The sequence below is a fragment of the Pteropus vampyrus genome, unplaced genomic scaffold (assembly GCF_000151845.1).
Source record: "Pteropus vampyrus isolate Shadow unplaced genomic scaffold, Pvam_2.0 Scaffold177, whole genome shotgun sequence".
Classification (NCBI taxonomy): Eukaryota; Metazoa; Chordata; class Mammalia; order Chiroptera; family Pteropodidae; genus Pteropus; species Pteropus vampyrus.
In genome coordinates, this window is record NW_011888958.1 from 815,966 (window position 1) to 830,179 (window position 14,214).

The window sequence follows — 14,214 nt, forward strand, 5'->3', positions numbered from 1 at the left end:
GAGTTGAATCTGAAAATGTAGACAGTATGGTACAAAGATGTTTCCAGCTAGCACCCCCATAATGCTGCTTCTTAGTGGGATTGAAGACCCCCCTCCACTTTTTCCTTGCTTCTTAATCCTTGCCACTCCGTTTTCAGAAAGTGTTACTATGAACCGGTCAGATTCCTCAATAGGATGCTTAGGCCTCAGTTTCCTCATCTGTTAAGTGGAGATAATAATGGTACCTACATTGGAGAGTTGGTGTGAAGATTAAATGTGATACTTATAAAGCACCATATTAGTACCTGCCATGGGTTAACAGTTCAATAAATTTGGCTGTATTCATCATCATCATCACCACTAATATTACATTTTAGCCAACCTAGGCCCCGCTGTTATGCGGCCTTCTTAGATCTGTGAAAATCACAGTGATTTCTCTCTCTTCTAACCTGAAGTGGCACTTCTCTGCCCATCTAACATTAATAGTATGCTATTTTAAATTGTTCTCTTTTTTCATATATGTATTGTCATTCCCATGTGCTTGAAGTTACCTTCAAGGGAGGGATAAAATCTTACATTTTTAAAACTCCTAGAGTATCCGCTATATACTGAGGTTATGGTTGGCACTCAGTGGACACTCAAGTAAATGATGGGCAGGGGCCAGGAAATTTCTTTTGTGTCTCCAATAATACCAAAAGCAGTCAGGGCTTTTGGCACTTAAAGAATATTCGTTGAACAGATGCTGAGCAGAATGCAATGATCAGTCCCTCCTTGTGCCGCACACACTTGCAGAATACTAAAGTGAGAAAGGGGCCATATTTTATAGATGAGGAAATTGAGGCCCACATTGATGACACAGATCTAGCTGAACAAAAGTTATGATGGGATTAATTCTCAGGACTCTTTTTATGCTATGCGTTTTAAAACAACCACCAATAAAAAGTTATTTCAGCAAATGTTTATTGAAGGGGGAAAAAAAAGTCCCCTAGGTTTTCTGTGGGAGGTGGCGTTTCCTCTTACACTCAACAATTTTGGTGGTGTGGTAGAGAGAGGTGTGGGAAGGAGCCAAGGGGGCCCTATGACTGGGCTGTTGTGTGGGCCCGGTGGGTGGGGGAGGGGTGGGATTCTCACTTCTAGGAAAGTTCTTCCAGTTCCAGGCAATACGGGCCAGGTTTTGACACCTGCTTTTCTAAGCACACTGCCTTCAGTTGGCCCAAGACTGCCTGCCCAACAGCCCGGCTCTCCCAGCTCAGTATCTGGGCTAGGGGAGTCCCCAGGCCCAGCTCACAGAAAGAGGTCCCCACACCCAGAACCTGGGGGAAATCTGCTCTCCTTGGGCAATGAAGATAAAATGTTTACAATTAGAACTCATTGCTATGCAAGGAGACATCTCAGAGCTGGCCTCAGGAAGAGACTCAGGGAGGCCACACGCCCTGCCCAGGGAGGCCTCTGGACAAGGGCTTCTTTGGTAGCCCTGGCCAGGCTCACAGGCTCCCTTTCAGGTTTTATGTCCACATTTCCCTCCCCTCGTCTCTGCCAGTGTTTCTCTATCTCTTAAATACACCTTCCTAATCCTCTCCTTCCTCCTTTTTAAAGCCTGCCCTTCCTTTCAAATACTTCCTCAAATGCCAGCTTGTTATTTTTGTGCCCTCCCCTTCAAGAGCCCTCCTCAAGAGCTCTGGCTGCAAGTATACTTTAGACCACAGGGCTGGACTTCTACTCATACGCTCATTCAACAAATATTTGATTATCTATATATGCAGAGCTGTAGCAATACAATCCTGAACGAGGCTGGCCTAGTTCTTTGGTGACTAATTACAAGTGTACAAAGGAGAATTAAAGGATGTTATGAAACACATTAGAGAAACCCTCAGAACCAACCTTCTTCTACTTGTCAGAAATTCTTATCCAAATCAGCTTGGTGTCCCAGGCCTATCCTACTCACTGGCACAGGGGCAGATGTCCTTTATAAAGCCTTCCTGGAGACTTACTTGCTCCTTCCTCCCCTAGGTCAAAGTTTCCATACAACAGGGGATCTCTTCAGACTCTTCCTCTGTCATCTCGGGGTCCCAGGTTGTCATCCATGGTCACATATGTGGTTTTTACCTAGTTACCTGGTCTTTTAAGCTAATGCATCATACAAGGCAGTAGAGCCTAATGATAAAGAGATGAACTCTGGAACCAAACGTCCCTGTGTGCATCCTGTCTCTGCTGCATACTAGCTGACGAGTTACTTAACCTCACTATGCTCAATTTTATCATCATTAAAAGGGAGTGTGTTTGTGATAACACCCAATCCATAGGGGTATTATAAAGATTTAAATATATAAATATACAAGGAGTTACCGCCTATAAAGCGCTTAAAACGGTGTTCGGCACAGATAAAGCCTCAGGGAAGGAACTCTTAGAAGCTAGAGTTTGGATTTCCTCCCACAAGGTGTCCAGCCTTTGCTCCTGGAAGCCAGCCTGGGTCGGAATCTCAGGCTGCTGCTTGCCTGGGAGGAGAGGCTGGAACTTTTTAAAAGAGACAAGGTACTGGCAGCCACGAAGACTGCCCGAAGCTAAATAGACAAGGGCTCTGAAGGCAATTGGATGTGCAATGTGTTAATCTCAGTTCCCCAATACCAGGAATCATTCCAAAAGCCCACTGCTTGAGCAATGAGAAGAGAGCCCAGAGACCTGGTTTGAAGCAAAGCTCTCCTTACTTCTATGTGGCCCTAGACAAAGATCATTTCCATGCTCCAATTCCATTTTTTAATGGCGGAGGATAATATTCATAGAATCATGAAGTTTGAACTAAATTTGACCTTAGGGAGTCCATATTGCAATCCCTTTATTTTTCATCTAAATAAATTGAGAGCCAGAAATGCCTTGTGACATAGGCAGCAAGGGCTAGATTCAAATCCCAGCCCCATAACTTATTCTCTTCTCTGGGATTCATTATACTGTTAGAGAAAAAGCGAACATAGGAATTCCTACTGCATAGGGTCACCATGAGAACTAAATGAGACCTCAAATGATGCACCTCTCCCCTAGCCTGGGTATGGTCGCGTAAGTACTCAATGATATTTCCCAGTGTCACATGACTGGTTAGTAATCTCTTCCTTACCTTCTTCACCAGGTTAACCAAAGAATAAAGTAAAGTAATAGAAGACTCACTCCAAAAGTAGAAATGCCACCTAATAGTTCTGTGCTATTGATGTTACCCAACCAATTAAGATTTACTAAACCCGTTTGGGAAGCCGGACAGGGTATTAAGAACTAGAGGGTTAATGTTGATATGTAAAACTTAATTTTTTGTTTTTTTTTAAGACTTCTCATTTGGGACTGGAACTCTCAGAGAAGAAAGGGCTTTTCCAAGCCTGAGTGCTTAGTAATCACGGTCTCATGGAGAAAACTCGCTTAGGGAGGGCATCATTGCCGGCCATCCCTCTTCCCGCTGTTCCTGAAGCATCAGCGTAAAGTGCATGTTTAGCTGTCAGTCTCCTCTGAGAGCAACTTAGACGCTTGAGTCCACACATGTTACCACGGGGCCAGCAGTGACAGCTGCACCCTCCCCATGGGGGAGGCTCCCTGCCTCAGGCCAGTGTGGAACTGCAGCCCAAGTGCCATCAAACCACAGACCCAGACTCAGTGCCATCCAGAGATAAGCCAAGGCCCGCAGGCCCAGAGTCAAAGGCAGTTAGTCAGGTGCTCTTTAAAAGAAGACCAGGAGTAGTAAAGTAGGAATCAAAATAAAATGAGTCCGGTGGAAATACGGTAAGTCCTCATTTAACATCGTGGATAGGTTCTGCAACTTTAAGCGAAATGACAAATAACAAAACCAATTTTACCTCAGGCTAATTGATATAAACAAGAGTTAAGTTTCTATAGCATCTTATCAACATAACAAAATAATTTTGAACCAAATGACATTGTTCTGGGACCTGAGCTCTGCTTATGAGTACAAGAAGACAGACATTTTTTTCATACTCAATTTTTAAGGTCAGAGAAACCTCTTCCTTAGATTCCCTCTCGAATCTCATTGGCCAGACTTAGTCAAATGCTCATCTCTAGGCCAATCCCTGGCCAGGGGTGTGGGGGTGATGGTGATTGCCTTAGTCACTTAGAAGCAGAATGGGTAACTAAATAAATTGAGGCTCTATCCACAGGGAACAGGGAGGTGGGTTGTTAGAGGCATAACCAGCGATACCTATTCAGGCGACCGGTTCACATCTAGCAACCAGAGAAGGTGTTAAAACTCAAAGGATTGAAAATGGCTTTGAAGCCAAAGAGCTGCATCCAAATTATGCCTCTTACCAACTAAAAACTTGAGTGGGACTCTTGGCCTCTAAGAGCCTCAGATTCATCTAATGAGACTTCTCTGAGGGTCAGATGAGGTAACCTGATGTTCATGCAAGCCCGTGGTAGACTTCAACATCCCATACTATAGGTAGGATATCCTCTGTCTCACAATTGTCATGATCAGTGAAAGTAGGATGCCACAAATACATCTTCTATGGAAGTGAAAGTGCTCGTAGTTGCCTACTGGGGACGTTCACTCCTTGGTCTTTACAGGCTGTGGCCAAGTAACCCTTTTTTGGCCAAGGTCAACTATAGTACCTGTTCTTAATGCCTAGCTCATTCTTTATCTGAAAGCAATATATATCATGTAAGGCTTTTAGGGCCTAAAAAGTATGTGTCTTTTAAAAAAAAAAATCATAAATTGCAATGCAAACTACTTGTATTGATATGTATATGTATAAATTCCAAATACAATTATGTCAGTAGAGCTATTTGGAAGAGATGTTTAGTAAATATTAAATGCATTTTAAGTACATAGCAAAATGTCAAAGTTCATCAGTGGTTCTTGAGTGCAAGGGATTGCTATAGCCAAGGGTAGTGACAGCCAGTCAATTGGAATCAGTTCTTTAAAAGGTTCACTTTTCTCATAGTAGCTAATATTGATCGAGCACTTAACTATATGTCAAGTACTATGCCAAATGTTTTAGATTTATTAATTTATTTGTTCCTCTCAAAAATCCATGAAGCAGGCACTATTATTATCCCCATTTTACAGATGAGGAAACTGAGACACAGAATGTTTAGCTAATTTACTGATGATCACAGCTAGTTAGTGGGCAGAGCCAGGACTCAAACTGCAATAGTGGGGCTCCAAAGCCTGCGTTCTTAACCATACGTGACATGGCATATTTTTGTTTTTGTTTTTGTTTTTTTAATAGACATTATTTTTTAGAAAACTTTTACATTCATAGCAAAATTGAGTAGGACGCATAGAGATTTTCCATATACTCCTTGCCCCCAGACACGCACAGCCTCCCCCACCAACACCCTCACCCGAGTGGAACATTTGTTACAACTGATGAAACTACATTGACACATCATTATCACCCAAAGCTCCTAGTTTTATTAGGGTTTACTCTTGATGTTGTACATCCTATGGGGTTGAACAAATGTATAATGACACTTATCCACTATTATAGTATCAAATGGAATAGTTTCATTGCCCTAAAGATTCCCCGTTCTCCACAGATTCCACCCTCCCACTAACCCCTGGCAAACACTGATCTTTTTACTATACCCCTAATTTTGCCATTTCCAGAATGTCATATAGTTGGAATCATATAGTCTGTAGCCTTTCTAGATTGGCTCCTTTCACTTACTAATATGCATAAGGTTCCTCCACATCTTTTCATGGTTTCATCGCTCATTTCTTTTTAGTGCTGAATGATATTCCATTGTCTGGAGGTGCCACAGTTTATTTATCTATTCACCTACTGAAGGACATCATGTTTCCCTCCTTTCGAGTTTTGGAATAAAGCTGCTATAAACATTCTCATGCAGGCTTTTGTGTAGATGTAAGTTTTCAACTCATTTGGGTAAATACTAAGGAGTGCTATTGCTAGATCATGCGGTAAGACTGTTTATCTTTACTAGAAAACACCAAACTCTCTTCTAAAGTGGCTGCACCATTTTGCATTCCCACCAGCAATGAATGAGCATTCCTATTGCTGCACATGCTCACCAGCATTCGGCGTCATCAGTGTTTTGAATTTTGACCATTCTAATAGGTGTTTAGTGATATTTCATTGTTGTTTTAACTTGCAATTTCCAAATGATATATAATGTTGAGCATCTTTTCATATGCTTATTTGCCATCTCTATATCTTCTTTGGTGAAATGTCTGTTCAAGTCTTTTGCCCATTTTTTAATTGGGTTGCTCATTTTCTAATGAGTTTCACAATACGGAGTTTTTAAGGATATACTTATGGAATTCATAAAATATCAGGCTGGAAGAACCTCAGAAATCATCCAGTCCATCCCCCTTATTTTAGAGATGTGAAAAATAAGGCCCAGAGAAACTCAGACGGGGCAAAGCTGAAACCACAGCCTACAAGTTCAGAGCTCCTTCACCACAGTGCATGTCAACAGGCAATTTGCTTTGCAAGCAGTTAACTCCTCAAGGATAGGCATCATGCCTCAGCATCTGTCTGTCCTTCCTCACACCATGCTTGACACATGTTCAGTGAATGTCTGTGGAAGGGAGGAAGGAATGACTTCGTCTGGCATCTATGCACCCTTTCCAAAGGACAGGCTCCTCTGACTTCTGCTCTAATCTGTAAGAGAGGGAGAGAAGAGAGTTAGCATTGTAGCTCTTCCACGGTGCAATGGTGGGAGCAGAGGCCAGAGCAGAGTGTAATTCTTAACCTTAGCTGTGTGTTAGCATCCCCTATGAAACGGGTTAAGAATTGGAGGCCTAAGCCCCCTCCCCAAACATTCTGATTCTGCACATTGTTTTAGTGTTTACTGTGTCCTGAGATAAGCCCTTTACACCCATTATCCTGTTTAATCCTTCCTTATGCAATTCTATGATGTGGACCATATCATTACTCTCGTTCTGCAAATGAGGAAACTATGGTTCAGAAAGGTTAAGGAACTCAATCCGGGTCACACAGCTAGGACATGCTGGAGTTGGCATGCAAATAAAAACAACCTAGCGTTGTTGGCCAGCCTCTGTTCCACACACATGTGAGTGTGCACACAGGCACCGAAGTCTTCACACTCAATCCTGGGCAAACCCGACATCGTGAGCCCCTGGAAGATAAAAGGCAGGGACAGTAGACCACCAAATTGCTGCCACAAAAAAGCACTTCACAGAGTTGTGACCATACAGGGCAGCCCATGTAGGGGCCCGAGAGCTATCTGTGGGGTCCAGAATTAAAGCCTATCTGCTCCACCAAAACACAGAGACCGTGGGCACCCGCACCCATGTTCTCATTTGCATACTGCTTAGAGACAGCCCTTACTCTTCTAATTCCCTAATACTTGGTTAAAGTTTTTATTAAAGTATAACGTACAAACAAAAAAGTACACAAATCTTAATCTGACGAATATTCACAAAGCGGACATACCTGGTAACCTGCTCCACGAATTTCAGGTAACATCTTTAGGCGTCTCCAGTTGCCGTAAGGGGTTTCACTGAAGACTTCAGAGAAAACACTTTTTTAATCGAATGTTATATGACAGATAAATGTCCTTTTATAAGAGGATATTTAAGAAAACAAAAGAAACAAACAACAACCAAAAGCAATAGAGCATTACAAATCTAAAAAGAGCTTGGGTTGCTATTTTAAACCAAATTTGAACTTTTTAGGGGGAGGTCGATATTTGTTCTAGATAAGCAAATCCCAGAAGGGGTGCTTCTTACGCGGGGCATATAATGTGGAATGGCAGTAAAGAGGGGGACCCTCTATCCTGAGCTGCACTTACGTTTCCTCTGGCTAAGTTTCCGCATCTCACCATGCACCATGCTTTCAGCGATCTCACAGGACCCAAATGGAGAGGCAGTGTACTAGCAGTTCCAGCTCAACGATCAGACAGCTGGGCTCCAATCCAGGTTCTGCCACAGCCTGGCTCCGTGACCCTGGGCAAGCCACTTACCCTTCCTGAGTATCAGTGCTCTCACGTGTAAAATGAGCCCCCATCTGTACCTGATGTGGTTGTAGTACGGGTAAATGAGGCACGTAAAGTGCTTATCACAATGCTTGGCACATTGATGACCTACTCCTTAGTCCCTCTTCAGATAACCTGCATCTCATTTCCTGGGAAATATGCAGGAAAGAGAGCAGATCCAGTACTAAAACGGGAGGGATGGTAGCCGGTGAATGGGAGTTTATGGAATATTCCTCCTATATTTAGGGGACGTTTGTCGCCTGCCTTCAGGCCCTGACTCTAAAAATGCTAAGGGGCAGTTTTATTCCTGCAGGTCAGAGAAGAAACTTCTGCTCTGAGACAGAAATAAAAATATTGATTCCTGAGGTGAGTCCTGGAATGTGATGGTCTCTCAGTTCAGCCTAAACCAAAGCTATTGGCCAGGAAGTTTATCAGTTTGCCTTTAGAAACACCCAGATCACCATGAGATTGGCTCAAGTGAGAGGTTGCCATGACAACCCCGGGGCCATGTCACCTGGTAGAACTTGAACCCCTCCCCACACTCACATGTGCACACACCACACTGTCAGACCCGCCTTGGAAGGACTCCAGCTCTGTGAGCCTCAGAAGGTCGGTCCCGTGGTTAAGGGAGAGCATGTGGCCCTGTGGCTCCAAGCTCAGGGCTCCTGGAAGCCTTATGAGACTGTACTTGGTGGGACAGAGGAGGGAAGGAATGTAGGTGTTCTCAGGACAATTGCCCTCCCAAAGCAGTTGCTGGAAATGATGAGCCTTAGGGCCCCTGGGAAATCAGAAAGAAAGCTAGCCTCGGGCTTTTCAAGGCCCCAGGGAAAAGGGGCCTCAGCCAATTAAACACTTTCATTCTGCCTCTCTCCTCCCCACCCTTAGGCCCTCACTTCCATTCACAGGACTGGTCCATTAAACTCTCCCTAGTCTGATGGTATAAGATAAAGTTTTAGGGGCTTATACTTCCCAGAGGCTTTTGCATTTTAATGGAGACTCTTGAAAACCAAAACACTTTCTGCCTCAAGGACTAAATCTCTTAATAGGGAATCTGTGGGCTCCCTGGGAGTGGTGGGGGTGGGGGTGAGTGGGAAGCAGGAGAGAGATGGTTGACCGATCTGATGAGAAACACTCTTACCAAGAAGACTATATAGTTCAGGATTAAAGTCAACCAGGTTTCGGTTTGAGTCCTCCCTGTTTGACCTTGAGTAAGAGCCTGTTCTCTTTTCTGCAAAATGGAGTCATAATGCTTAACTTATATGACTGTTAGCACAAAGCCTGGCACGGAGCCTGGCCTAATGTTTCAAGACCTCAAAGTAAGACCAACCAAGAAGATTGTTGTACATCCCCAGCCAAGGACCAGGATTGGTTCTGACAGTCTGGGCCTGGGCCAGGATGTTTAGCAGTGGCACTATGTTCAGCTTTCAGGTTAGATTAGGGTAGAAAGAGGGGCCTGAAAGCAGGAACGATTAAATAGCCAATGCTTTGATGTGATTTTAAGTTTGTTTGCTAATTCATTTTTCTTTCAATACGGGAGCCTGAGAAAATGTGAAAGCACTAGGCATTTTGACTAGGGAAGAGAGAATATGCTAAAGGAGACAAGACTGCTTAGCCTGGGACCCCCTTGACATAAGTACTACTGAAATGCTTCAGCTGTGGGCAAAAGACTTGTTTCTCTGCAGGATGTTTCTGGCAGTGTCAGTGGTTAAACATTAGCGATGTTTAACAATCTATACTGCAAAGTTATCGACTGCTGCTCTGACTACAATGGGTAGACTCTTATAAAGCTAGTGTGGCTGCTACACAAAAGATGTTGAGCTGGAAGAATCCTAGTCAATTTGGGAGAGATCTAGCTTTGAGATAAACCCCTTGGTACCTCCACCTCCAATAACACTTGGCTGACTTTGCTAAGGGCCTGCCACCCTTGTCCTCTGGGTAGCAGTGAGACAGAGCTGCCAGAGGGTAGACCCCTCCCAGCTCTGCCACCACCAGCTGGGTGACTGGGGCAATTCACTCGGGTCTTGAGTTTTAGTTGCCTCATCTGTGTAATGACAAGATAACTCTACTTGAATTGGTGGTGAGGCTAAATGTCCTAAATGTGAAGCAACTAGTACAATAACCAGGGACATACAGGAGCTCAACAAATGTTAACGTCCTTTTTCAACAAGCCAACTGGACTCTTCTCATTGTTTTCTCCTTCTTACACCTCCTCTGGCATGCTCTCTGCTGCAAATGACAAAAAATCCTCATCAATGAACCAAACAGGCATTCATTTTCCTCAAATAAGGAGCAATCTAGAGATAAGTAGCCACTGGTTCTGGTTCTGTGACTCAGTCATGTTCGGACTGCTGTCTCTTTGATTCTGTTGGCTTTTCCTTCATGATTAAAACATGGCTACTGCAGCTTCTAGCATCACAGCTCAATTCTAGGCAGGAAGAAGAGAAAGGGGCAGCATCGGCTGTGAATTCCTTTTATAAAAAAGGAGAAACTTTCCCAGAAGCCCCAGCAGACTTCTCACTGAATGACTATGTCCATCACATGGTCACGTCTATGTACTAGGGAGGCTGGGAAAGCAAACCAGCCTCTAGAGCGGAGGCAGACAAGGAAGAAAGAAGTAAAGAAATAGCTGTCGAATAAGCCAACCCATAGTGTGAGCCACAGCTGTGCATCAGGTTAAATACAGTATTTCTTTTATTCATTCAGCAAGTGAATATTGAGCACCTTCTGTGGCCTAAGCTGGGTACCAAAGAGGATTGATGAGGAAAATCAGACTTGGGGCCAGGAGACAATGAGCGCTTGGTCTGTCTATTGAGGGGGATTGTGGGAACAGCACCGGAGCTTGCGGTGCCGGGGAGGGAGGAGTAAAGATTTCCTGGATGGGTGCTGAATGTGACCAGGAGTAAGCCAGGTATTTGGAGTGAAGGAAGGTGGGCAGGCTGCCCATGTGGTGTTCCAGGCAGAGAGAACAGCATGTGCAATGACCTAGTAGCAAAAGAGATCATCGCATACATTCGGGAATTGAAAGAAGTCCCTGAGGCCACGAAAGTTTATTCAAACAAGAAAAATCAAAAGCAGGGCACACAGATGTGAAGTGAGTAAATTTGACTAGCAAGACCATTACACAGTGTTCTGCCAGTCCCATCCCGGGGTGGAGAGAAGGCACCGGCAGCCTCTTTAAACAAGCAGAAAGCTTGGGTTGCTGCTGTGGACAAACTCAGCTATCTCACTGGCACGGTCATTTAGGAGAGGAGAGACTCTTCTGGCTGGTACCTGCCATCAGGGCAGAGTCATTATCTTCCACAGAATCCTTTATAGGAGGCCTTGGTACCTGCTGTGCCCTCTGCCTGGAATTCTCTTCCCCTGAGGCTGTAGGGTCCTCACTCCCACCCCCTCCTCACCTTTTAGAACTCAGTTCTGGCCACGCTTCCTCAGAGGGGCCTCGTCTGACCGACGCCCACCCTGAAATACATCAACTCATGGATGGTCCACACACTAGGGAACTCCACCATGTAGCCATTGCCACAGTTGTGATCTTATATCTATTCGTGTGGATTTTTTTTTCCTTTTAAGTTAATGACTATCTCTCCTGGTAGACTGTAAGCTCTATAAGTACAGTGACCAAGTCTGGTTTTGCCCACTGCTATACCCCCAATGCCTAGCATCGTGCCTGGCACATAATAGGAGCTCAATAAATATCAAGAGCTAGACCATATCAAACTGACAATGTTCAACCATGTGGGGCCTACAGAATGGCAATTTCATATAATTCACCCTAATATTCATTGAACGAATGAATGAATTTGAGTTTCTCTGAAGACTATCCACTACAGCATGGAGTTCAGTACAAGGAGGGTCTACCTGGAGTCTGTTCAAAGGATGGATTTTCCTGAAATTATAAAGAGCTGAGTATCTGGTACCTGGTCACAGTCTAGACGTGAGCAGCGCTTCTCACACTTCAGTGTGCGTTTGGAGCCTCTGGGAATCTTGTTAATGTGCACATTCTGATTCACTAGGTCTGGGATGGGGCGCGAGAGTCTGCATTTGTAACAAATTCTCGGGCGGTGGCCATGGGAAGGCTGCCAGAAAGAGGCCAAAACACAGACTCGGAGCTGGTTGGTGGAAGTGCCCTCTGTGCCTCGCCAAGGAGCCCCCACGAAGGTTCCCATCTCTGTCCTTGCTCAGCCAACATGAAATTCATTTGAAAAGAGTTGGGGTCTACGGCCATGCCACCCTGAACAAATCCGATCCTGTCTGATCTCGGAAGCTAAGCAGGGTCGGGCCTGGTTAGTACTTGGATGGGAGACCACCTAGGAAGACCAGGTGCTTTAGGCGTAAAAAAATAAAAAAATAAGAGATTGTAAACTGACAAGGTCCTTGCAATCTGTGAAGTCAACCAAGCGTTGCCTCGCCCAAAAAAAATAAGAAAGGAAGGAAGGAAGGAAGGAAGGAAGGAAGGAAGGAAGGAAGGAAGGAAGGAAGGAAGGAAGGAAGGAAGGAAGGAAGGACGAGAAAAGAGATGGGATCCCAGGTCATTGCTGTAGTATCTCCATTGTATGGAAAAGAAGCTGAGCAACTGTCATTTATAAAAGAACTTTCCAAATCACTGAAACTTGGCTCTCCATATGCCCAAAACGGTTTTTCTTTTCATCGTTATTTCAAATTAATGTTATTAAACACTATCTTGCCTTCTTAGACAGAGTAAATTAGACCGAACCTGACTCTTGTTTTTTTCCCCTTCTTTTAAAAATTGGTTGATATCATGTGAATAAAGCATATATGTACAGCTTAAAGAATATAAGTCAAGTGAATATCAATAGACCCACCACCCAGATAAGAAGAAAAAGAGTCTCACTATAGGACCTTAGGAGCCTGCTCTTTCCCCGTCAGAGGTAACCTCTATTCCAATTTATACGTCAATCATGCTCTTGCTTTTCTTTATTGCTTTATCATATATGAATGTAGCCCCAAACAACATAATTAGACTTGTCTGTTCCTGAGTTTTATGTAAATTGAATCCTACTTATGTGTTTTGTTGCAACTAGTTCCTTTTGTTAAACATTGTTTTTCAGTTTCATCCATGTTGCCATGTGTGGCTGTAGTTTGTTCATTTTCTCAGCTGTATAATATTCCATGCAGAATATACCATGACTGTTTGATGGACATTTGAGGGATTCTGAATACTATAAAAACAGTGCTGCCATGAATTTTCTAGCACATGTCTCCCATGACCAGGTGCAAGGGTTGTCTCTGTACATACTTAAGAGTTGAACTTTATTGCTTTACGTGCTCAACTTTATAAGGTGCTGCCAAACCAGTTTCCTCAGAGGTTATTCTCCCACCAGCAGTAGGGGAATCTCCGTTTGTCCACATGTTCACCAGCACTGGACACTGGCCCACTTTAAAACTTTCCCTAACTTCTCGTGATGCCCAGAATCACACTGTCTAGGTCCATTCAGGCTTCCACAACAGAATATGACAGATGGCTGGTTTATAAACAACAAAAACTTAGTTCTCACAGCTCTGGAGGCCGGAAGTCCAAGATCAGGCTGCCTGCATGGTCGGGTGAGGGCTCTCTTCTGGGTCGCAGACTTCTCATTGTGTCCTCACATGGTGGAAGGGAAAGGGATCTCTCTGGAGCCCCCTTTATAAGGGCATTTATCTCATTCTTGAGGACTCTGCCCTCATGACCTAAGCACCTCCCAAATGCCCCACCTATTGATACCGTCACTTTGAGCATTAGGATTTAGCATATAAAAATTTGAGAGACCTGAACATTGAGACCATAGCATGTATACTTCCCTCTTTTGTGCATACCCATCCCCCTCCTTGGACTGGACTGTGACACGAGGTTGTTCTTATCACGCTAACTGGACTCGGAGACTGTGCTATGCTCTCCTGTCTACTTTTCTTTCTTCCGTATACTTTTTATTCTTGGTTTGTCTCTGCCTTTAACACAAACTGACAACCATCTTCTCATTCCGATCAGAGTGTCAAGTCTCCAGCAGCCTTCCCCTGCTCCCCTTCTAAGGGATTCTTTCAAACCTCTGTGGAATGAGAAGTTCTTCACCCAAATCGTCCCTTGAATTATGTCTATGTAAAGAGAAAATGGTCTCTGAAGGAAGATCCGAATGCTTTGCTGTGAGTAAATACATAAACGGTAGGGGATGAATTCTGTGGCATTTACTTCAGCTGTGACTGTCATTTTTGTTTTGTTTTGAGGGGGGTAGTTTCCTTATTTGTTTTTGGTGGTTGTTTATTTTTGCTTTTTTTCTGGTTCCTGAC

General features: G+C 44.0%; 1 pseudogene; it reads left to right on the plus strand.

Moving 5' to 3' along the window:
* The first annotated feature begins 12,145 nt into the window (after positions 1 to 12,145).
* Positions 12,146 to 12,264, plus strand: LOC111746118 (annotated as a pseudogene).
* The last annotated feature ends 1,950 nt before the right edge of the window (positions 12,265 to 14,214 follow it).